Below are 25,677 nucleotides of genomic sequence, written 5' to 3'. Positions count from 1 at the left end.
AATGCATGGCATGGTGACTACAGTTAGAAATGTATTTTATATTTGAAATTTGCCACTTCAAGTGTTCAAACCCAAAAAAAGGTAACTGTGTGAGGCCTGCTAATTAGTTTGATTGTGGTACTCATTTTACAAATATATGTATATCAAAACATCATACTGTACACCTTAGATATATACAATTTTTCTTTGCCAATCACACTTCAACAAAGCTGGGAGAAAAGCTCGTTCCTTTTTTATGCCATCTTCTTCTTGTTTCATAGATACAATTTTTTATCTCTATGAAGAAAATACTGACTTATTTTAAGCTTTCTTCTTATCATCGCATTGTCTTTGTTTTTTCAGTGTTTTATTTTTCCTGTTAATTTACTTGCTATCTACATTTCAAGTTAGAAGCCATGCTCAGTCTTTGACTACATCAGGGGAGCCTTTGGCTATTCTTTGACTTAAGAGAGAAATACTGACCAGAAAGACCCAGCCACCACTCCACTGGGGACACCCAAAGGGCAATAGCTGTGGGATCCTTTTCTTGCATTGATCTACTTCCCTTGAGAACAACCATCCAATCTACCTGTGTCGTGCTATGAGCCTGGCTGTTGCATTCTGGGAGCTGAGTGGTAGAAGGAAGCTGGAGTCCTCCACATTCAGTGTAGCATCTTTCACTTAATCCCCCTGCTTTGAATAAAGCACAAGTGGTATTCTCTTTCCCTATGCTCAGCTGTGTCCTGAGCCCAGAATGTCTCAGTTTCAACCTCTCTGGAGAGGACACATTCTGTTTTCTGCTGAATTAAGAAAAGGCAAGTTGCCTAACTGCTCAGGCTGGCGGATGGATTCTGAGAATCCAATTGCTCTTTAATCAGACTTAAACCCATCCTCCTGTGTTCAGAGCCACCTACACCTTGGTTTCCAGAGGAGCGCTGAGCCTCCAATTTCTAAGATGCCAGAGGTCCTGGGGGGTGAGCTGACATGCTCTTTATGATTCTCTACCCTCTCGCCTCCCAGCCTTTCCTTAGGGTTTAAGAAGACCCTTATGAGTCCTGCATCCAGCTTGCCTTCTGTTGACTTCTCCCATTTTTCCATTCACTTTGTCTTTGTGGGTTTTACCACCTTCACTCAATCAATGCTGTTTTAGCTAAGTTTGGGGAAGAAACCAAAATAAATAGATCTGTTCACTCTGTGACATTTAAATGGAAGTTTTCAGGGCATTTTGATTTTTTATGTTAAAGCATCTTGATTTTTTTATGTTACATATGGTAAAATAAACGTATTTATTTCCCATTATAATTAAAAAATAAACATTTTAAGGGCTTTTCTGAGATCATATTAGCTTTGACCATACATTTTCTAAAAAAAAAAAAAAAAAAAAAGCAGATGAAACTAAAACTACCATCTCTATCTGTGACAGCTTTTTTACATGAAAACTCAGCTCAGGTCCTGGAAAAGGGCTGTCAATTCCCTGGTCTGTAGGGCCAGTTCAGGGTTGAAGAGAGAGAGACACCAGGAATGGGAAAAGTAGTAGAGGGAAAACACAAAGAGAAGAAGGGTTTGGCCAGGAGTGGGTAAGGGAAAAGTCATCCCAACAAATCCCACCTTCTTCACAGACCTCTCCACAGGCCGGCCCTGCCCAGCAGAACAAATACCATCATAATGAAGCCCTTTCCTAAACAAAAAGAGTTTGAGAGTCCAGCTAAACCTAACAGAAATCAATGCCATAAAATCCCAACAGAACTAGATAATTAGGGCAGTCCCCCAAAACCCATTGCAATGGGCTCTGACCTCAGAGATATCTACTGTAGCCAGTGGGAAGGGCAGGGACACCAGGAATGGGACCAAGGAGGGTGTGGTCCTGTTCCCTCCCTCCCTGTTTCTCTGAGAAAATTTAATTTCTTTTTAGGGGGTTCTTTTTCCTGCCAGAATCCCTTATTCTTATTGAGGCCACAAAACCTTTACCTCATTTCTTTTGTTTTGGGTTCTCTGCTTTTATGTGTTTAGGCAGAAACTGAATCTGTAATCTAGTTATTGTTACTCATTTGACTATTGTTTGAAAAGGCAAATAGATCAGTTCTGAACCCTATTATAGTGCATGCTTGTCCCCTCCAGCCTTGGGTCTGCTGGAATGCACTGTATCCCCCTCGCAGGATGACTTGCTATTCATATTTAGCAGATGCCATTTGCTGTCTAATCCTCTTACCCTGCGATGTGTTTTAGCCACTTGCTGCAGCATAAAAACACACCAAGGTAACTATGTACTTAAGAGCCTGTGTTCTTGGCCCTTGATTCAGAACTAGAAAAGGAAAACAAATAATGATCAACTCATAAAATGAAATGCCCAAATTAGATTTTGTTCTTTCTGTGGCCCAGCCCCCAGGATTATGGTGACTAATGCAGCAAATGGAGTGAAGCACAGAGATTTTAGGCCCTTGGGTGAAGCACAGCTTTGACTGCATGTCAGAGGGTTAGAAACCCAGGGAAGGAAACTGCTTTGAGCAGTCATGCTCAGTGCCAAAACAACATGGGGATGATTGCAAAGCACTACAGTGGCTTTTTCATCCAATTCTATCTGAAATCCGCTGGAGGAAATCCACAATATGTGGTTTTCTAGCCTATAGTAGCTTTTAATAATGTTGGTCCAATTCCTAGGAGGCTGAACATGATACAGCCCTGGCTTAATACCTTACAGCTGAGTTAGCAATTAAAGTAGTGGCTACTGTGGCAGGAAGAGGGCAGGGAATGGGAGTAGAAAGGGCTTGAGAGGGAACTACTGGCGTGCTGGTAGGGTTCTGATTTTTTACCTGGGTGCTGGTTGGGGTATTCAGTTTATGCAAGTCCATCAAGCTGTACATTTATGATATGTGTACTTTTCTACATGTTCTTTAATAAAGCATATTTTTTAAACTTACATTAATGACTTTTACCTGTCTTGAGTCATAGAGCTCTTTGAGAATCTGATAAAGGATGAAAAACTCACAAAACCCCTAATTGTGCATCTAATCTCGGGAGTTTCATTGACTCCCTGAAGTCATAAACAGAAGAGAGAGGACCCGTGAGCCCCAAGTGAAGGTTCCCTGCCTTCCAGGATTCTCTGCTTTCTTTGTTATTTCCACTCCCATTTCTACTCAAATGCAGAGAGTCAGCTATGGATCCTGCAGACAGGCTACCCTGCCCAGCACTTCCACACTGCCAGCCTGGCTCTTCTCTGGTTTTCTTTGTCCCCAGTTCATCCTGGGCACCTCTGTCATCATGATAGTCTTCTGCTCCAAACCCACACTGCCTATTATTATTCATGGCTAACTGGAGCAAATGGAAACATCTCCTCCCAGATTTGCAGAAGCTCCATCAGACCCCCTTTCTTATCTACCCAACCCCATCTCATACCATTCTCCAACCACAACCTGCAATTTCAGTGAAGTTCCCAATGTGTTGATTCATTCGTGCCTTTGAACATTCAACTTTTCTCAGCCCCAAATCCCTCTTTTTGTATATGAAGCTCATAAAATACTATAGCTACCATCCTGCCTTCTCTGAGAACCCTTTCTTAACTACACCAACAAAAAGCTCTCCCTCTTTGGAACTCCATAACATTTTTCTTTCTATCCCTGATTTTATTACATGGTCCTGTATCATTAATTTGTTCATTTATTTGTTATTCTATAAGGACGGTCTGTTATTTTGTTTAAACTCCATTAGTTTTTGATTGCTATAACCAATTACCACAAACTTAGTGCTTTGAAACAACACAAATATATTATCTTACAATTCTCTAGGCTAGAAGGCCAACATGGGTCTCACTGGGCTAAACTCAAGGTATCAACAGGGCTATGTTTCTTTCTAGAGGCTCTAGGAGAAAATTCACTTCCTTGCCTTTTCTACCTGTGAGAGGCTACCTGAATGTCTTAGTTCATGGTCCCCTTTCTCCATCTTCAAGGCCAGCAACAGAGGGTTGAGTTATTCTCACATGGCAGAACTCCGCCCTCCTCTTGTACCTATGTTTCTCCCTTTTAACGACCCTTGTGATTACAGTGGGTCCATCCAAATAATCCCAGATAACCTCCTTATTTTAAGATAAGTAGATCAGCAACCTTAATTCCATCTGCAACCTAAATTCCTCTTTTCCATGTAAGGTAACATGTTAACAAGTTCTAGGGATTCTGATGTGAACATCTTGTTGACGGGGGTGCATTTTTCTGTCCTACCACAAATTCTATAGCACTTTCTTATCTACATCTGATTTTATCACATGGTGCTGTATGATTCCATCATTCATTCTGTAGTGAACATCTGTTGTTTTGTGGTCCGGCATTTATTTACCCCACTTCTAATTATGATACCCTGAATTTACCCCTGGGAGTCACTACATCCCACATTCTCAGGTCACATGTAAGGTTACCATACATGTACTCAGTGGAGAAAAATCCCACCTCAAGTCCAGCTTTGGCCACAGTGACTCTTTCAGTGATGGCCATGTGACCCAGTGGGAATCAGATATTGGTAGAACTGGTGGAAGTCACTGTTGACCAACGACTATCTGCACTAGTATCCAAGGCTGGTTTAAGCCCTCATTTTCCTTTTCTTTAGTAGCAGGTTGAGCTTTTGCCTATCTAGATATAGGGTAATATCATAATGATAACAACAATGAAAATAGGAGCCGTATCAATAAATGCTAACATTTCTTGAGCCTTTACCCTATCTCAGGCACTATTCTAAGCAGTTTACACACACAAAGAACATAAGAGAGGCTTATGTTCTTTGCCTTTGTATGTGAATTGGAAAGATGAGACTCTGTAAGTGCCAAGAATACAATGGGAAGCCTGGAAATGAAGCCCACACTGGAAAAGGCAGATCTGACAGAATATTAGTGCCATCATTTGAGTCCCCTAAATCAAATCACCACTGAAATCAGATCAACCTTTGGGCTTTTCAGTTATGACATTTATAAATCTCTTTTATAATTAAACCAGGTTATATCTGTCACTTACAACAGGAAGAGTTCTAAGTGAAACACATTCCTTCATTCACTCATTCACTCCTTCATTCACTCATTCTCATTCCTTCATTCACTCAACAGGTTCGATAGGAGATAGAGTCATGAAAAATACAGACATGGTCTTTGCCCTCATGGAACTTACCATAAAGTGGGGAAGACTGACAAAAGACTGACACAATTCAATATAATATTGCTATTATGATGGAGATTATGAAAGCATTCAGCATAGGCAGGTTACCTAAAATTGGAGGTCAGCGAAGCAATTAAGCTGATGTAATAAGGTGAATATGAGTTCACCAGGCTAAGATAGGAGAGAGGCGATGATAAATTATGTTTCAGAGAGAGGAAAGCATATACGAAGAGGCTAGAAGGCAAGAGATCTCTACTTTTTTCCAACTCTCTAGTTGCCTCTATAACCAGAACATAAACTCAGAGTTGTGTTTTATGTTTTGAATTCTTTCTACACTGGGAACAATACCTAGTATAGAGGACTTACTCAAGAATAAAACCTAATGACCAGTGACTATCTGTGCTAATATCTAAGTCTAGTTTAAGCCCTCATTTTCCTTTTCTTCAGTGGCAGGTTGAGATTCTGCCTGTCTGGATATAGGGTAAAATCATAATAACAACAATGAAAATAGGAAAAGTATCAGTAAATGCTAACATTTCTTGAGTCCTTACCAAATATACATATATTTAGAAATAGGGTCTTGCTTTGTTGAACAGGCTGATCTTGAACTCCTGGCCTCAAGCAATTTTCCTACCTAGGCCTCCCAAAGTGCTAGGATTATAAGCATGAGTCACTGTGCCCAGCCCTATATGCATTATTTAATCCTCACTATCCTTTGAGGTAGTTGTTATTATTATTATTGCCATTTTACACGTGAAAATACTGAAGCAAAAAAAGATAAGCAATTTGCAGAGGATGGCAGGTATTTCTGATTGACTGATAGTCATTCACCCTGTTTTCTCCTTGCTAGAAGAACCTCAGTTTTGTTCAGGGGATCATGTCATGCAGGGAGTGGAGTCCTATCCTAGGCCCAGGGGGATGTCATAATTGGCCTAAGTGAATGGCCTAATCCCATTTGCATTGGTCATGATTAGGCATGTGAGACACAATTGTAGACAGTAAGACATGAATAGAAGTCTGCTAAGAATCCTTGCAGACTAAAAGGAGATAAATGAGAGAGACTCTCTTTCTGTCTCTGGACATTGTCATCTGCATGAAGTACCTAGAACTGGAGCAGTCTTCTTAGAACTATCAGAGTAAAATAGGAGAATAGGGTCTAGAGACAGGGAGTTTCAGAGCAACTCATGGCTCACTTCTTAGAATTGAACCAAAAGGAAAACCCCACCTCTCCATGCCCAAGTGACAAAAGGCTGGAGGTCCCTCCCTCAGCAAAACTCCTCTCCCCTTCCACATACAGGAAATGCCTCTGATTGGCCATGAGCCAAGCCTTTACCTTGGCCTTTGACTGGCTGCAGGCCAAGCCTTCATTTGCATAGGGGCTCCAGCCTCTGATTGGTCACAGGCCAGTTCTTCATTCACATAGGGTATAACCAATTGGAAGCCTCTAAAGGGTGTTAGTAAGTTCTTCTAGTTAATAAAAACCCCAGGGGACATTATACTCAGGGTTCCTGAGCTTCTTGCTCAAGCCCACTCATGCTCTGTGGAGTATACTTTCACTTTAATATTAATAAATCTGTGCCTTTATCTTCCATTGCTTTGTTTGTGCCTTTTGCTAAATTCTTTGTTCAATGCGCCAAGAACCTGGACAACTCATAGTCAAGACTTCCCATCTGGTAACAAGAGGAGTCAGCTCAAAGAACAAGCCGACAGAAGGAGGATGACAGCCTGGAAGAATAAAAAGAAATTTGTCCTTAACAATGTTATTAAGCTGCCAAATTGGCCAACCCTGGCACTGACTTCTCTCTGGCCTTCTTGTAATATGATATGCCACATTTCTTCTCATTTAAGATGCCATCAGCTGTAAGATGGACCATTACATTGTATCTGACTAAAAAAAATTTTAATGCTGCCAAATTAACTATGATGCTATGATGCTATATTGTCATTTAGAATTTTTATAATATACTTTTAGAATTTTAGAATATACTTAATGAAAAGTTACATTTATATTAACTTATACCTAGACATTTTATATCACATATCACTCTTGTGCATTTAAACTTAAATATAAATATACTAATTTAAAATAAATTTAGCTGTGTGCAGTGGCTCACACCTGTAATCCTAGCACTTTGGGAGGCTGAGGCGGGTGGATTGCCTGAGCTCAGGAGTTCGAGATCAGCCTAGGCAACATGATGAAACCCTGTCTCTACTAAAACACAAAAAATTAGAGGAGCATGGTGTCATGCATCTGTAGTCCCTGCTACTCGGGAGGCTGAGGCAAGAGAATTGCTTGAACCCGGGAGGTTGAGGGTTCAGTGAGCAGAGATCATGCCATTGCACTCCAGCCTAGGCCACAGAGTGAGACTCTGTTTCCAAAAATACATACATAGATAAAGTAAATTAGTCAAGGTATTCCTAAATCTGCTTTACATTGAGTCAAACTCTCCTGAGAATCACTTGTCCACTCAGAGTTATCAATGTTCTAGTTTTTCCACATACAATTGTCCTCTGTATCATGAAGAACATTGGTGATACTGTGTTTCTCAAGACAGTGCCCCTCTGTGATCGCTGGAGTTGTTTCCAAGAATACCATCACCATTCTGCAGGTTCAATGCACAAGGACAGGCAATGCTTAGCAACAGCAATTGCATGACATACCTCATATCAGAGATTTTAAAAATATAAAATGTATGTGTGTGCATGCACATGTGTGTATGCTTCTTAGGCTAAAAAATGGGGGGGTAACAATTTTTTCTTATTGTTAACACGCTTTTAGTTTGGTTTCTATTATTTGCAGTAAAACATTTCCTTTCTGATTCAGTGGTCATCAGTTTAATACGTATCAGAGCTTAGATTTGAACCCAGTCATTCTAACCCTACACCAGGCTTCTGATTACTATGTTAAACAGCTTTTGTGTTTTAGACAAAGTGGCAGATCTCATTTGTTGATAGCAATTCCCTGGAGTGTTGCGTTGAGAAGATTCTGAGGACATGGTCTGTGACTGCCATGGAATCCTGAGTGGTGAGTCGTACTGTGCAAACCACATATTTACCTTTCTTAGATAATTGTCTCAACTCTCAACTTTCATTCAAAGCCATGGATTCCTACAGATAGAATGGGACCAGCTTCAATCTAACCATTTTGGGGCAAATAGGCAAGATAAAAGAATATCCAAATTAGGTATTGCACATCTCCAGAGAGCACCATTCACGTAGACTATGGTGTAAATGGCAGTCCCTGGTTACATGCAGTAAACAACTTGCACAATTGTCCGTGGCAGGCCTTGAAATATAGTAATTCTCTATTTCAACATCATGGATACAAACTTTGCAGCTAATTGCAATCATTTATTCTGAAATTTTATACCCAGTATGAAGGTCAAGTTATTTTTATGTCTAATTAAATTTCTCCTATTTAAATTGAATTCTCTTCCTGGATGACATAGACTTAAGAATAATACAAAGCATTTAGTCTGGCTCTGTGGAGACTCAATATTCATCAAATGTAAGTGAATCATTAAAAATCTTTCATATATTTGAAGGCAATAATTAAGTCTCCTATTCTCATTAGCTTCTCCAGCTAAACAAACCCAATTTACTTCACAAGCTATTACTATGGGTCAGGAACTATATCCATGCTAAGCACTTTGATTCATGACATCATTTCATCCTCACTATAACGCTATAAGGTAGGCAGGCAGTTATCCCATCTTACAGATGAAGATGGTTGTAGGTAAAAGTGCAGGTACTGAAGTCAGACTACCTGGATCGAAAGTATCCTGCTCCACATGATCTTGGCCAAGTCACTTAGTTCCTCTATGCTCCAGTTGCCTCAACAACAAAATGGAGATATTGCAGTGCCTACTTCATAGGATTGCCTCAGTGTTTAAAGTATTCAGCATAATGTCTGGCACTTAATAAATAATCAACACTCTTTTGCTGGCATTGTGATTATAGTTCCAACATTCCATATGCAGGAAGGAACTGAGCAGGAATTTGAACTCCAGCATGCTTTTCCCCACTCTGCCTCTCTAACTCTGTCACAGGTTTGAAAAGGACTTTAGAGACTGTGTCATCCAAACTCTTCATTTCACAAACAGAGGACCAGAGGCCCACCAAGGATCATTCTTGCACACTTCGCTACCAGGGAGAACAGAGCTCTCAGAATAGCCACTCTTGGCCTGGCACATTGACTCACACTTGTAATCCCAGCACATTGGGAAGTCTAGGCAGGTGGATCCCTTGAGCCCAGGGATTCAAGACCTTGAGCCCAGGGATTCAAGACCAGCCTGGGCAACATGATGAGACCTCGTCTCTACAATAAATAACAAAAATTAGCCAGGCATAGTGGTCCCAGCTACTCAGCAGGCAGAGGTGGGAGGATTGCTTGGGCCTGGGAGGTAGAGGCTGCAGTGAGCTGTGATTGCGCCACTGCACTCCAGCCCAGGCGACAGAGTGAGACTCTGCCTCAAAAAAAAGAAAAAAGATTAAAAAAAGAATAGCCACATAGCCACTCTGCCACCTGTTTTAATGCTTCAGACCTATCTACTGGGCTGTTTCCCATCCCATTGGCATGAATGGAGAGGCCTTTGAGAAAAAAAAAAATAGCCATCTTATCAGAAATAACTTGAAGCTGTTCTGGTTTTTGGCAAGAGCTTTTCCTTCCACAATGCCAAACTGATAGAGCTTCAGAGGAGTTCCTGAACCTGGAACCTCCCAGCAAATCTAGGACCTCACTCAGCCCAGGAGCAAGTGCATGCTTGGAAACTCCAGAGCCCTACAGCAATTATAGGGCATTATTTGCTTGCCCTGGGGACTTCTTGTGTGAATTAATGTCTCCTATTAAATATGAAATCCAAGATAATAAATTGTCCTAAAGGGCTCAGATGTCTTTAATCGTGGTTTTATCTTCTCCCCCAGGCCTGGTGACTTCTAATGAGTTCCAGCTCACATCCTGGATGAATTATCATTGGAGGAGTGTGTGCACTCAGTGAAAATAAACTAGCAGAGACTCATGTTTACTCTTTAATTCACTCTATCCAAAAATAGTTTCCTTTTTAAATAACATTTTTCAAATAGAGGAGTGAATGCTGACTAACCCTTTGTGCTTGGTTCCTCATGCTCCCAAAAAAAAGGAAAGAGACACACACACAGTTGAAATTATGGAGTACAGTAATATGAACTTGAAAGATCTGTGACCTTTGACAAGTTTTTTCCCCTATCCTAGGCCTCAGTTTATTCATCTATAAAATGAAGAGACTAAGAGCTACCTCTCATGGCTGTTAGGAGAATTTGTGTAAATAAACTGTCTAGTTCAGCATTTATAATAACTTATTTATTTATTTATTTTTATTTTTGGAGAGACGGAGTTTCGCTCCATCGCCCAGGCTGGAGTGCAGTGGTGTGATCTTGGCTCACTGCAATCTCTGCCTCCCAGGTTCAAGCAATTCTCCTGCCTCAGTTTCCCAAGTAGCTGGGACTACAGGTGCATGCCCCCACACCCGGCTAATTTCTTCTGTATTTTAGTAGAGACAGGGTTTCACCGTATTGCCCAGGCTGGTCTCAAACTCCTGAGCTTAGGCAATTCGTCCGCCTCAGCCTCCCAAAGTGCTAGGATTACAGGCGTGAGCCACTGCGCCCGGCCTGTATTCATAATGCTATAAAAAGTTGTGTATAAACTGAATTTGAGAAATCCATCCTGTTTTCCTATTGATTTACTGGATTTCAGAGTTACTTCATCTTTTTTCTATATTTCTCCCAGAACTATAGCAGATGACAGCTCCAAACTGGTTTTCTGCCTGCCTCTGCCTTCTCTAAAATAGTCATGATCTATTAGCAAATTCTTAAATGCCCTAGGGAATTGCTGCTTATAGGGATCCTGTGTTAAAGTGATGCAGTTGCCTATAAAATAAATAATCACCTCCTAATGATCTAGCTTGTAAGTTGGTATATTGAGTTTCCATAAGCTGAACCAACACCATGAGGATCTCTCCATTTCGATTTCCTCAGCTACCTCATTGGTTAAAAAAAAAATAGATGCAATTTTTTACACTCCAAGAAAGGGAAGGATGAAGCTGCCCCGACTGCTTTCTATAGGATAGATCACTGTTGCTGTTGTTCAAAGCTTTAATCTTTTAGAGCAGTTTTAGGTTCATAGCAAAATTGAAAGGAAGGTACAGAATATCCCATATACCCTTTGCTCCCGACACAAGCATAGCCTCCTGTATTATCAACATCTCCCACCAGAGTGGTGCATTGGTTACAACTGATGAACCCCTGTTGACTTATCATCACCCAAAGTCCATAATTTATACAGTAGTCCCCGCTTATCCCCAAGGACTAGTTCCAAGACCCCCAGTGAATGCCTGAAACCTGGGATAGTACTGAACCACATACATACCATGTTTTTCAGACCTAACAAGTGGGTAGCATAGACAGTGTGGATATGCTGGACCAAGGAAAGATTTAAGTCCCAGGTAGGACAGAGCAGGATGGCTCGAGATTTCATCCACACCACTCAGAATGGTATGCAATTTAAAACTTGCAAATTGTTTATTTCTGCAATTTTTGTTTAATATTTTTGGACCACGGTTGATCACAGGTCACTGCAACCTTGAAAAGCAAACCTCAAGAGACTACCACATTAGGGTTCACCCTTGGTGTATGTTCTGTGGATTTGGACAAACATATGATGATATGCATCTATCATTATAGTCTCATACATGGTAGTTTCACTGCCCTAAAAATTCTCTGTACTGTGCTTATTTATTACTCTCTTCAGGCTAACCCCTAGCAACCACTGGTCTTTTTACTGTCTCCATAGTATTGCCATTGTTTTGTTTGTTTTCTATAATTCCTTCTTTCAGCATCTACAAGAGGAAAGGGCTTGCAGGCAGGGTCCCTCCCAGCCCTGGTGATGAGGGAATAGCTTTGAGTATCAGCATGTGAATCTGGGCGTGGGTGTTGGAGAAGGGACTGAACTTCTGAACTGGAGCCTGGGTCTGGGTGGAGACGGAGCCACTGACAGGAAGAGCCCTTTGTCCAAATAGTCGCCATCTCTCTTCCCAGCACCTTTTGCCCCCTTCCCTCATGCATTCCTCACAGGGCTCCTGCAACCCCACTGAGTAGAAACCAAAACCCATAGGGACTCTAGTTAAGGACACCATGACTTCCTCTTCCACTCTGAGAAAATGAGTCATCCTCTGGTTTCTCCATTGATTAAAAGATGAATATAAATATGTACTCCCTGGGGAAATCATGCAGTCTAAGGATAAAACCTCAGCCATTATTCTTAGGTTTAAGATCTACCTTGTTCCTGGCAGGCGCATCGGGTTATAAGGAAGCGCTCTGAGAAGGAAGCCAAGAACAAAAGATTAGAAAAGAAAAGAGTTGAGAATATTTTTACCTAAACTCCTGTTGTGGGTATAAAATTCACAGTGACAATTCTGGAAACACTGTTTCTATGAGTGACACAGAAAAAAATCAAATCAATCTTTTTACATCAAGATAACACCATCAAAAGAGATGAAAGCCCACCTATTTTGAGTAATTTATTCATTTGAATTGAAGTTCTCTCTCCCACCTTTCTCCTTCTTGTCTCCTCAGGAGCAAAATTAAGTTCCCGGAAGACTTGTTATACCCTCCTGACTTGTTCTCCCCTTCCTCGGGAAGGGCATCTGTTCCAGGTAGTACCTGTAGTCCTGGTTGGTCTAGGTAACACCCAATGTCATGTCTGGGCATCAGCTTTTTTCCTTATCACACACAATTCTAAAGTGTCCAGATGATATGACAGAGGCACAGTAAATGTAGATTGTCCTCCCTGTGACTCAGCCTCTACTCGGTTCTGCTGATCCTGTTGTGCTGTCTCTCTGAGCCCCAACTTTTTGCTCATCCACACTAAGACTGCCACAGTGTCCCCTCAAACCACATCGCAATGATCCCATGCAAACAACTGGTTCTGACTTCTTAACTACCTTCCTCTCCTCTACCACAAGGTATGAGACATTTTCAGATCTCATGCATACCCATTTGACCTGAGGTATACTCAGAGGCAGAGTACAGGGGAATATATCTCAGATCCTTTCCACTCAAAATGCCAGCATACTGCTCGACTGAGGCCACCTCATGTGGGCATGGGACACCCCAACAGACAAGTGGTCTCTTCCCAGAATTTAGATTCTGTTTTTAGATCTCCAACCCTCTCCACTCCTTGAGGGGTTCTATGCAAACCAGGAGAGAAGGGGCAAGTAGAGGATAATCACTCCATCTTCGACCTGTTCAGAGTGTTGTGTGAATCCTCAGAGGATCCAGGGAGAAAATGTACGTAAGACATTAAGCATGGGGCCTGCCACATAGAAAGTGCTCTATCAGTCTTATGAAGATTAAAGTATCCTCATCAGCTAGCACAGTCTAACATTTAATCAGTTACTTGATTGATTTGTTAATATAGCTGTGTTCTCATCACCCATGCAAGCACAGTACCTTACACATAACAATAGCTCAGAAATTCTTTGCTGAATTCATTCATTTTGAGGAATAAAATCCAATCTTCCTGAAGATAAGTTCTTTTCTTTCCACTGAACTAGTGAAAGATGGAGAGAGGGGTTGCTGGTACTTCATCTGGGGATCCCAAAGGGACCAGGATATGAGTTGGCTAGAAAAGGGGCAGGTAAGTATGGGGCTTTCCCACCCACAATAGTCCTGCTTCATGTTCTTCTTTCACAATTATTTGACAGGGCACCCTATGAAATCAAGTGGCTAAGTCAGATTTAGGAAATGGTCTTGAAATTGATGGGTGCAGGGAAGTACCCTTGAGTCAAAATCAGAAGAAAGAGTATTGCTGATCAAAGGCACTCCTCTTACCTCGAGATGGGAAGAAGTATGGGAGGTGACACAGCAGCAGGAGGGCTATGCTCAGAACTGTGCCTTGCATATGTCTGGCATGTAGTTGGTGGATGAGTAAATGAATGAATGAACGAAATAACACTTCCAGATGGGCATTCTAAACCTCACATTTTGTGTGTTTGTTTGTTTAAGACAGACTCTCGCTCCAGTCTGGAGTTGGTCACACAGGCTGGAGTGCAGTGGCGTAATCTCGGCTCACTGCAACTGCTGCCTTCCAGGTTCAAGCAATTCTCCCTGCTTCAGCCTCCTGAGTAGCTGGGATTACAGACACCTGCCACCACACCCAGCTACTTTTTGAATTTTTAGTAGAAACAGCGTTTCACCAGGTTGGCCAGGCTGGTCTCAAACTCCTGACTTCAGGGGTTCCACTTGCCTCTCTCTTTCAGTGCTGAGATTACAGGTGTGAGCCACTGTGCCTAGCCTAAATCTCATGTTTGATTCCCCTTTGTTCTGAGGGTCACCCTGTTATACACTTACTAGACCACACCTTGGCTATCTGAGCTTCCAACCAATGTACATAGAACAGCAAATGCCCTTGGTGCACCTGTCACTCAAGCAGTAGTCTTTGCCCAATATGTAGGCTTTCATCCCTCACCCTTCTCTCTCCCTTCCCCTTAAGTCTCCAAAGTCCATTATATCATTCTTATGCTTTTGCATCCTCATAGCTTAGCTCCCACTTATAAGTGAGAACACATGGTATTTGGTTTCCCATTCCTGAGTTACAGTAAGTTCTGTTTTATAGCACAGTAGGGTAACTACAATTAACAACAATGTATTATATGTTTCAGAATAGCTAGAAGAGAGGAATTAAAATATTCCCAACACCCAGAAGTGACAAATACTCAAGGTGATGGAAACCCTAAATACCCTGACTCAATTATTACACATTTGATGCATGAAACAAAATATCATATGTACCCCATTATATATCAATAAAAATTCAAAAGATGTTTAGAAAACAGTAAATGCCCAAAAGAGCAGGATTCATTATTGCACATACATGAACAAATCCCTGACACACCACACTTCAGTCCAACAGCAAATTAAACGAAAGCTAGCTACCTCAGAATGTTCTATAATCTATTCAGTGTGGGCATCTGAGATGCGTAATCAGAGCTTTGTGGCAGAAATGTAGGAATAAAATGTAATTTCTGCCATCAAGATACTTGTAACCTAGTTGTGAGAAAAAAATAAACACAGAGACATAGATCTATTCATACTAGGAAATAAGTTTGAAATTACATTTGGGTGATAGTTATTTCATGCTACAGGTTTTCAAAATAGCATGTGATATCTTTGAGGACCACAGAGGTGAGGGGAGACTTTCTGGAGGAGATGAGATGACCTGAGTCATGAGCATAACTTAGATTCAGACAGGAGGTGGCTGATGGCAGGGGGAGTCCCTGAACACTGAGGAGCCTACATTGAGAAGACAAGGGGGAGAGGCCCAGCTAATAATAATAGTCACCACATGTTAGGCATCGGGCCAAGAGTTTGACATAAATTATCTTACAGAGTCTCATCAACAACTTTCCCAATATCATGTGGCAGATACTGCTGGAGTCTCTTCTTCCTCCTTTGTGACAGGACTTCTATTTTGTTTGAGGCAACTACATGTTCAGTTAAAATACTTTATATCCCAGCTTTTTTTGCAGGTAGTGTTGGTCATCTTGACATAGTGTGTTCAACAAAGTATAAGATACAGTCAATGAGTGGGGCTTTCTAGAAAGCGCTCCAAAGGGGGATGGATGTGGCTGGCTCATGTCTTCAGCTTCCTGCCAATTTGTTCATTCCCCTTTATCTTGCCTGCAACCAGGGAAGCCATCTGTGGCTCTGGAAGATTTTGGGAGCCTGTGTCCTTGATGAGCCCCTGGAACAGTGGTACCAACCCTGGCTTGCTCACCTCTGAACTACTTATTACATGAGAAAAACAAACTCCTATTTGGTTAAGTCACTGCCATCTGACCTCTGTGATTTCCAGCAGATGCAATCTTAGCACATACAGATAGGTGACATTCATACCTTGTTCACAGACTAGGAAACCAAGACTCAGTAAGTGTCACCCCTCATAAGCAGCAAATCCAGTATTTAAATCCAGATCAATGCAGAACAAGGCTGGCTTGTTTCAAAACTAGACTGAGAACCTGTGAAACTACTCCAGAGTAACATTAAAAATTAAAGAAAGAAAGCAAAGCCAACTTTTTTTTTTTTGAGACGGAGTTTCGCTCTTGTTACCCAGGCTGGAGTGCAATGGCCCGATCTCAGCTCACCGCAACCTCTGCCTCCTGGGTTCAGGCAATTCTCCTGCCTCAGCCTCCTGAGTAGCTGGGATTACAGGCACGCGCCACCATGCCCAGCTAATTTTTTGTATTAGTAGAGACAGGGTTTCACCATGTTGACCAGGATGGTCTCGATCTCTTGACCTCGTGATCCACCCGCCTCGGCCTCCCAAAGTGCTGGGATTACAGGCGTGAGCCACCGCGCCCGGCCAAAGCCAACTTTTTAATGTCTCGCATAACATTTTCACAACCTATCTTTTATTTGATACTGGCAGGTGTCTCTCTCCCTCAAAACACTATTTCAGAATCTCCTAGAAAGCAGGACCAGGACTACAGCTTTAATCATGCTTATAGCAACAACTCCTTCCCTGCTTCCCCATGCCCAGCTCTGGCTAAGTGGGTACCCCCAAAATACTGGATGAGTTTAGTTTACTAAAAATCACTCATGATAACACTCAGGATAAAAAAATCACTCAGGATAACTGTCTCTGGAAAAGTCATCCCTTTGTGTGTGGGTGGGTGTGGTTGTGCATGTGTGTGCCTGAGTGTGTGTGTCACATTGTACACACATGTGTAAATGTGTATCCAAGTGTCTGAGAGCAGGGGCAGAGGGAGAATTTTTTATTGCTGTCAAATTCCATCCTTCCACTCGGCTCCTACAGACCAACAGTGACAGCACCAATGATTATATTAGCGATAACTAAACTTTTTGTGCAGGACCTGAAAATTTAATTTCCTTGTGGGAAGCGGTAGAGAACTAAGCTTATTTGGGGCCAAGAACTCATGAACTTTCCCAGAAAAGAAAGAGAGAACAGCAGATATAGCCACTGGCCTCTGATTTTTCTTGAAAAATAAAAAGGCACAAGCTCATGTTTAAATGCCCCCTTTGGAAATAGCTCCAGATTCTTTTTCCTCTGTAGCTAACTCACGTCAGAGTGGGTAGGAAGACATAGCAGCCCTTGAAAAATCATTGAATTCATTCCAATTTATTCCATGATTTGTGATTTTTCTTCTCTTTTGTTTTAAGAAGTATACTTCCATCATTTTTTTTTTCTTCTCAAGTTGCTTGGATGGTCAAAACCCTGATAATATGTACTGCATGTTCACCATGTACTAGGAACTGTTTTACGAGTATTTGCATGCTTTATCTCAGCTAATGTTTCCACTTTGAAGATCAGGAATCTGAGGCACAGAGAACATAAGTAACTTGCCTAGGGTCACACAGACAAAAAATGGCAGAACTGGGATTCAAACCCAAGCGATGTAGCTGCAATGCTCAAGATCTTCACCATGCCACTATATAGCCTGATAATTCTGGAACTCTCCTCCTGGTGTCTGAGTATATGAGTTCTTTGAATACAAGCAACAAATGCCACCTCTGCTTAACTTAAGCCAAAAAGAAAGAAAGAAAGTGGAAGGAGAGGAGTGGCACATGATCCACGGTTTCGAGAGGCAAAATCCCAGGAGAGCCTGCTTGTCACCATCTTAGTCGAAGCTCATCCCTTGAGTAGGGTTGGGCTGGGGACCTAAGCTAACCATCCCAGTTTGCTTGTGAAGAAATGGAGGCTGTGCCACCAGACCAAGAGTATATGGATACAAAGCAGGAGAAAATTAGGTTCATATATGCTACCATGTCTCCAAGAAAGGAACAGATCCAAATGGAAGGTGATTAATTTGAGGTTGAATTCTGATGTAAACTTGGTACCAAGAGATTGACATTCAGGTATTTTTTAAATGATAAAGTGATCCAGCCTTAGAATTCATTCATTTGCTCAATTGTGAATGTTCTTTCACTAAATAGTCCTTATTGTCTCCAAGTAGGGTACTGGGGGATTCACTGTTCCCAAAGGGCTCCCAAAGAGTGTTCATGTGGGGACATCAGACATGCGCCCATTCATGTTCCAAGCTCCATTACACATCATCGACAATCAGACGCAGGGGTAGGTTCTGGGCATACAGCAATGACAAGTCAGACACAGTCCTTACACTCCATGAGGTATATGCTCTGCGTGCCTAATCTTTCAGGAGATATGACAGACTGGGATGAGCATTATGATGAGGCAGTGAAGTGGTCTGGGAAGGCATATAGCAGAGGAATGCAACTTGGAACATGCTGGGTAGTTTCCATTTGCCACTCCCAGATCTACTTTCCACCTATTTCTATCCTTTTTTGCACCCCCAAGAGGATCACACTTATGCATCCCAAACAGGATCTTTTGTCCACTGGCCCCCAGCTAGATTCAACCAGTGGAGGCACTGGCAGGAGACTGGAGAAGAGAAGGAGAACAAGGTGGAGGTGTTTATTTGCCTAGCTCCCTCCCTCATAGGTGGCTATAGGTTGGCTGCCTCCCTCTGCATGAGGCTACGGGTCCCATGAGGTTCCCTGACCTACATCCCTACAGTTACCACCACCTTCTCCTGGCCCCAGTAACTGCTCCCTCCCCAGCCTGTTCTAGCTTAGCAGGGGGAATGGCTGCCGGGCCTTCTTAGCTCCTACTTTCCTTGTCAGATTCCCTTAATTCTGCCCACACTTATGGGAAAAGCCCTTTATTTACTTTGTTAAGGTTTACCTAGGAAGTGACATAAAAGTGGATACATACAATTGAAGCAACAATAGCAGATGATAATACATATATATTAGGTGACCTGCAGAGCAGTTAGTCCCAAAAGCAACTACCATGTGGGTTCTGTCAAAGAACTTTTATTCTTAGATGTACTAATTCAATACTGTAAATGATATGGTAAAATTAGTGGGGGGATGCCAAAGAAATACCCAGAGTTAATGCGATTAACCCCCCTACATGAGCACTGTGGGATGTCTGCCACAGTATGCTCCTTCCGGTGTCTCCTGCCCCCGACCACAGCTGACTGAACCACAAGTAGGCAGACACCGGGTCTAAGCTGGGCCAATGAGTTTCCCCTTCTTTGGGGACTGAGGCTCAAGAATGTTCCTCCTTCTCTGCTGGCCAATTCTGAGGATAAGCAGAGGCCAGAGTTCTAGGTCACACTTGCCATCACTGCACACAAACGTGCAGCAGCGGTCCATTGAGCATGTATGGCCCTCGCTTATTTGTGTGTTTTTAACTCAGTCTCCTGGCAGAGGGCAATTACAATATTTCTTGATGGGGCAGCTTTTCTAATGGGTACAATTGGGCTATGGGCAATTGGGCCATGGGAAGGGCTGGGTATCCTCATGTCACACATCCACCAATGCAATGAAAGCCAGTCCAGAAAGAGAAGAGGCGAGGTAGACATTCAGAAGAGCCAGAGACGAGAGACTGTGGCACCTGAAGATGTGAGAAACTGTGAGAGCACATCCCCTGGGCGCCCGTGCCACTTCGGTCCAATCAGTCATTTCCACCCCTGGCTTCCACAAGCTGCCTCTTACAATCAGTTCCCATAATTTGCTGAGCAAGCTTGAGCAACTTTCTGATACTTGTCTAGAGAGATAACATTTCTAAGCTATTAACCAATGTGCTCTTTATTCTAGAATTTCCTTATACCCCTGGGCTGTTCCCCTTTTTGCATTTAGCCCAGCAGTCTGCCTTCATTCCCTCAAGGAACAGCTGACACAAGAGAAAGCAAGAGGGGACCAAAAAAAGAAGTTAATGATTAACTTTGAGCTTCAAGGGCTTAAGCACAGGCAAATAGGATGGCTACGTGCACAAACAACATATCTGAGAGAATATAAGTGGAGTAAAGTTACGGCGTCCTATTCCCAGAATAGAAAGATGTCCCTAGGCTGGAGAGTAAGGGGGCAGGGAGAATAGAGATCAATTAGGACCTAATTTGTAGGACTCAAGGACAAGGTGGAAAAGTGTGTAGAGATGGCTCAGGCTCTGCTTAAGTCAGCACTGTCCTTCCATATTGCCTAAGAGCTATGCAGAGAACTGCAGACGCCCAGGGTCCATTCCACTGAGCACCATATGTTTCCTGAGCTAAAGCACCTGGGAAAATCCCCCACTGACTGCAGAAGTGATGTCCATCAGACTCTGATACTTTCTTCAGTCCACTCTGACCCACCTGCCCTCTGTGGCACCGACAGACCACCCAGTGACTGGCTCAGCAAGCACCATACGTAGTATCACCGGAGTAGCAGAATCAAGGGATGTGACCACTTAGAGAACTCATAGTTTTCTAAGTTCAGCAAGAAATGAGACTTGATAAAAAAATATCATTTTATCTTTGTGGGCAAGCTGAGAAAATGAGGGTGAGATGGCAGCACATTTGGGGGAATTGGGAACCATCTGAACAACCAACGAGGTAGAAGCTTGATTAATGATGCCAGGGTCTACTTTGAAAGCAGTCTCTGTCCTCAGCTCTGTCCTACTCAGGTGGCAGATAATCAAAGTAAAGGCCATTTCCTGACCCAGCAGAAAGAGAGTCATGATCCACAGCAAGGTCTGCAGCGGCTGGGACATGGCACCCGACACACACACTCCTGGCATTTGTGTTCTCTGTCCTCTACCATAGCATCCCTGCCACACCTCCTTTCTTCCTGGGCACAAACCACCCAGAAGTTAGTCTAAGGCTTACGTTTTGTGTTGCAAGTACCAGTAAGCCACCCAAATAGACTTCAGAAAAAAAGGAAAGGTCTATTAAAAGGATACAGGGTATCTCCAAGAACCCAGGAGAGGAGTTCATCTGGATTCTTTCCTAGGCATGCTACCAGAATGAGCAAAATCTAATAAGCTAGACGATTCTGTGGTTGGATTTTTAAAAACTCCAACTGCACCAATCCTAGAAGGGAAAGAATGCAGCTTGATGCTAGCACATGTGACAAAAACACTTAGGATTTTGACTGCCAGCTCAGAATGAGTCAACAATGTGATGTGACTGCCAAAAAAGCCAGTGTAATCTTGGGCTGCACTAAACAGAGAGGAGCAATGCTGTGGCCTTTAGTTCAGAGAATCATGTATCAAGACCCAATGAACAGAGAAGGGGGGGCCAAGGAGAACTCAGAATCACGCCCTATGGGGGAAAAAATGGGAGTACCTGGGATATTGCTGTCTGGCCTTCTTTTCGGGGATTGGTGGGACTGTTCTGGACTTGAGCTTGCCAGTTAGGAGTCTAGGGTTAGACTATCTGAATTGAAACCCCAACCCAGCTACTCACTAGGTTTTTCCTACATGCCAAGAATGAAATATTTATTCTCATCACTACCTTCTGAACAAATACCATCTTCATCCCTATCATACAGATGAGAAAACTGAGGCACAGAGAGGTTCAGTAGGTTGCCAAAGGTCACACCGCAAGCAAATTGAAGAACTAGGCTTTGAATGCAAGGAGAGTATACTTTCTTTGTTCTTCCCCTAAGCAGCTATATGACCTTGAATCTTGTCACTTCCAACTATGTTTCAGTTAGCCCTAGGGCTACATGACCAAGCACCTGAAAACATAAAGGCTTCAAGCAAAAACACTTATTTGTTCACAAATCTGCAATCTTGGCAGGACTTGGTGGGGACAGCTTATCTCTGCTCTACTGGCATCAGCTGGGTTGGCTCAAAGGTGGGGTTGGAAGCCTCACTCACCTTCCATTTGGTACCAAACATCTGGAGGCTGGAACAGCAGAGGATCCTTGGACATCACTCTCTGTAGAGTCTCCCCACATGCTCTCTCCAGCATAGCACCTGCAGGGTAACCAGACATTTCACATGTTGGCTTGTGGCTCCCTGGGCATACATCCTGAGACAAGTGAGAGAGCCAGGTAGATGCTTTCATGTCCTAGCCTCAGAAGTCACATCGTATGACTTCTATCATATCCTTAGTACCATGGGAATAACTACAGTGCTTGCTTGTGAGGATGAATTGAGACAATGCAGGTAAAATGCTTAGCTCATTGTCTGGAAGCTGGTGAGGATTCTATAAATTTCAGCTGTTGTTATTTTAAAAGTGGCTCAAAAAAGACATCTTAAAAAGACAAATCTGCTACTACTACCAAAAATATGCGTCACGCACCCTTAAGACCAGCAAATACCTTTTGTACACTGCTATCTTTCCTTGCCTCCATGTAGTCAGACGCTACAGCTTGCTAGTCTGGGAAGTCACACCCCACTCTCTCTCTTGCCCCATCCCTCTGACAAACAAGGCCAGTGGTTGGAGCTGCCTAGCTTGTGCTTCCCAGGAGGGGTACCTTGGCTGACTCAGCTGGGAAGGCATCCAGTGACTCATTAAGTATCAAAATTAATTAAATGTCCTCAGATCTTGGGAAGGGAGCAAATGCCCAGGAGACCCAAGACCCTCTCTTACCCCAGGATCCCAATGGTTCCTCAGAGAGGAAAACGTGGGCTTGAAGATTAACTGGGCCTTCATATGAGCGGAGGTGTTAGTCATTCTGGACACACACACGTCTCTAGCATCAGTAAGAAGAGTTGCCAGCTCCTTTCTGAATATTCAAACTCATGGCTATCCCCCCTCCTGCATCCATTTCCATGGCCTCAATTACCATCCAAGCTAATGAGTCCTAAATCCATATCTCCAACCCAGAATTATTTCCAGAGCTTGAGACCTGCCCCACTCAGATTTCCCACAGGGCTCTGAAACTCAGCATGCCCCCCTAATGTTGGACTTATCTCCTTCCCCTCACCCAGACCATGATTCTCAGGGAAGATTTCCATGGTGCACCCAGTGGCCCAAACCAGAACTCCAGCTCACCTTGACACTCCCCTGCCCTGCTCCTGAGGAGTGACCCATCACAGTTCCTGTAGTTTCTACCTCCTAATTTCCCTCTGCCAAGAGTTCTCTTAGATAACATCCTCATAGCTTCTGAATCCAACTGTATCCTTCTACAATTTTCCCCTCACTGCTGTAAGACCTCTGCCAAATGCAAACATGAGCATTGCCACTCCCCCTTGCCTTCCAGACAAAGTCCACGCTTCTTAACATGGTTCCAACGCCTTGCTTCATCCAGTGACTATACACTGTTACAGGCTGAATTGTGTTCCACAAAATTCATACATTGAAAACCTCAGCCTCCAGTACTTTAGAACATGACTGTATTTGGAGAGAGTCTTTAACAGGGTAATTAAGTTCAAATGAGGTTGTAAGTGGAGGCCCCTAATTCAATATGCCTGATGCCTTCATACAAAAAGAAAATAAGGATACAGACATGCACAGAGGTAAGCCCATGTGAAGACAAAGAGCAAAATGGCAATGACTGCCCAAGGAGAGAGGCCTCAGGAGAAACCAACCTAGCCAACACCTTGATCTCGAACTTCCTGCCTCCGGAATGATGAGGACATAAATTTCTGTTGTTTTAACCACCCAGTCAGTGGTACTTTGCTCTGGCAGCCCTAGCACCTCGCTCCATCACCTCCCTAAATCACCCTCCCCAGGTAATGATGCTCTAGCTGTGCGCTCCATGCCCTCTCCACTCCAGGCAGGCCCCGCTCTCACCTGGACATCTACGCTGTTCCCACAACTCTTCATCCAGCTAACTCCTTCCTCCAGGAAGCCATCCCTGACCTTTATCTTTAAGTATCTCCTAAAACACCCCCTCCTTCCCCTCTCAGAACCCCATATTATGACTACCCACTTACTCTGTGTCCGGGGGGATTCCCTGCTGTGGGATCCCCTCTGGTGCCCTTTATACCTTACCTTTCTCCAAACAGGATTTCTGTGTGTGTGCCAACATCAGCATCTGGTCCATCTGTGCACTACATGAGTACAGGGACCACGTATCTTGCCCACACCTGTGTCTAGAACAGTGTCTGGTACCTAAAAGGTGCTCAATCAGTTCTTTTGGATGACTGGCAATTAATGAAAATAATTCAAATAATTCAAAATTGATCATATTTAGTATTTTTGTTAAAAAAAACTAAGTTCAGAAATGTCTTAATAGAGATTCCCAGGGAAGTCCCCTTTTGAGGGCTTAAGTTTACAAAGCAAAGCCACTCTCTCATAAATCTGTGTTTCTTTGACCACCAGAGACTTTGAAAGAAGGGGAGGTTTATAGGCCCTAAACAGAAGGCAGCTGATTCAAATTTAATTCAGGCACCAAGGCCACGCTTTAACACGTACAACATTCTGGGCTGAAGTCACACTCTGGGTCCATACCTTTGTTTCAGGAAAACTGAGCCCCAAAACTCCTGGCCGTTTCACTGAGAGTCAGGAGAAGGCCCGACTGCTTCCACAACAGACAGCAAGAAGCCCTGCACCTTACAGGTAACCTGTGGCACAGGGGCACATATTCATTTTGGTCTTTAAAAAAAATTGATGCATAATGATTGTACATATTTATGGGGTACAATGTGATGTTTTGATACATGTACGCATGGTGTAATCATCAACTCAAGGTAACTAGCATACCCGTCCCTGACACCATCTCTTGTTTCTTTGTAGTGGGGAACATTCAAAATCCTCTCTTCTAGCTATTTTGACATATAAAATACCTTATTGTTGACGTAGTCACCCTACAGTGTGATAGAACACCAGAACATTCTGGTTTTCACCCACACTTGCTCCTGGAAGTGCTGCTCTCATCCCCACCTTAGGACAACAGGCCCAGGTTTCTGGGTACAAACCACCTCCCTTACCCCATCAGCTGAGAGTGCACTGACTCTATGAGGAGCCAAGAGAAACCACTCTCATGTAATTTTGGCTCCAAGCATTCTCCGCTGAGATACTGGAGCTTAGCCTGCACTTTACCTCTAAGGAGTGAATCGTGGTTCTCTAAATCAAGACCCATTTCTTTAAGAGAAAAAGAACCAAATTCTAGCTCCTTTTGGAGTGAGAATGATGGTCCAGTCCAAACAAATCCCACCCACCAGACCTCCCAGCTCCTCCCCTAGCTTGTTTCCATCTGTGTCACTTGCCCCCATCACCTAACTTAGGTATTTGATTGATGTGCTCATCGGCTGTTCCCCTTCCCTAATGCCCATCATCACCAGCAGAGTGAGAGGCTCTGAGGGCAAAAATTCGCTCTGTTCTGTACCCTCCTATTTCTTTGATGCCTGGCACATTCTTTGGTACATAATAGGTTCCCCACGTGTGTCTGCTGAGTGAATAGATATGAATAAATTAATGAATAAATGCACATACTCCCTTCTTTCCTCCACAAACACATGGAGATGAGTCTCCGCTCATCACTACCTTGGTGACTCCTCTTAATTCCACAGCAGGGAATCCCCTCTGGTGCCCTTTATACCTTACCTTTCTCCAAACAGGATTTCTGTGTGTATGCCAACATCAGCATCTGGTCCATCTGTGGATATTGCCTGGGGCCCTATAAATGTCCCTCTAGGGTCAAGGCAGTTTCTGTCCACAGAATGAAAGCAGCCATGACTTCATTGAGTCTAAAACCCACATAAACAGAACTACCAGTGGCCTGGGGTCCCTGTCCCCTGCAGGCAGATGTTCTCAGGTAACAAGAACCTGAGGCC

This window comes from Aotus nancymaae, unplaced genomic scaffold (assembly GCF_030222135.1).
Source record: "Aotus nancymaae isolate 86718 unplaced genomic scaffold, 86718_ANA_hifiasm-v0.15.2.pri h1tg000015l_0, whole genome shotgun sequence".
Lineage (NCBI taxonomy): Eukaryota > Metazoa > Chordata > Mammalia > Primates > Aotidae > Aotus > Aotus nancymaae.
This window is presented reverse-complemented; position numbering follows the sequence as displayed.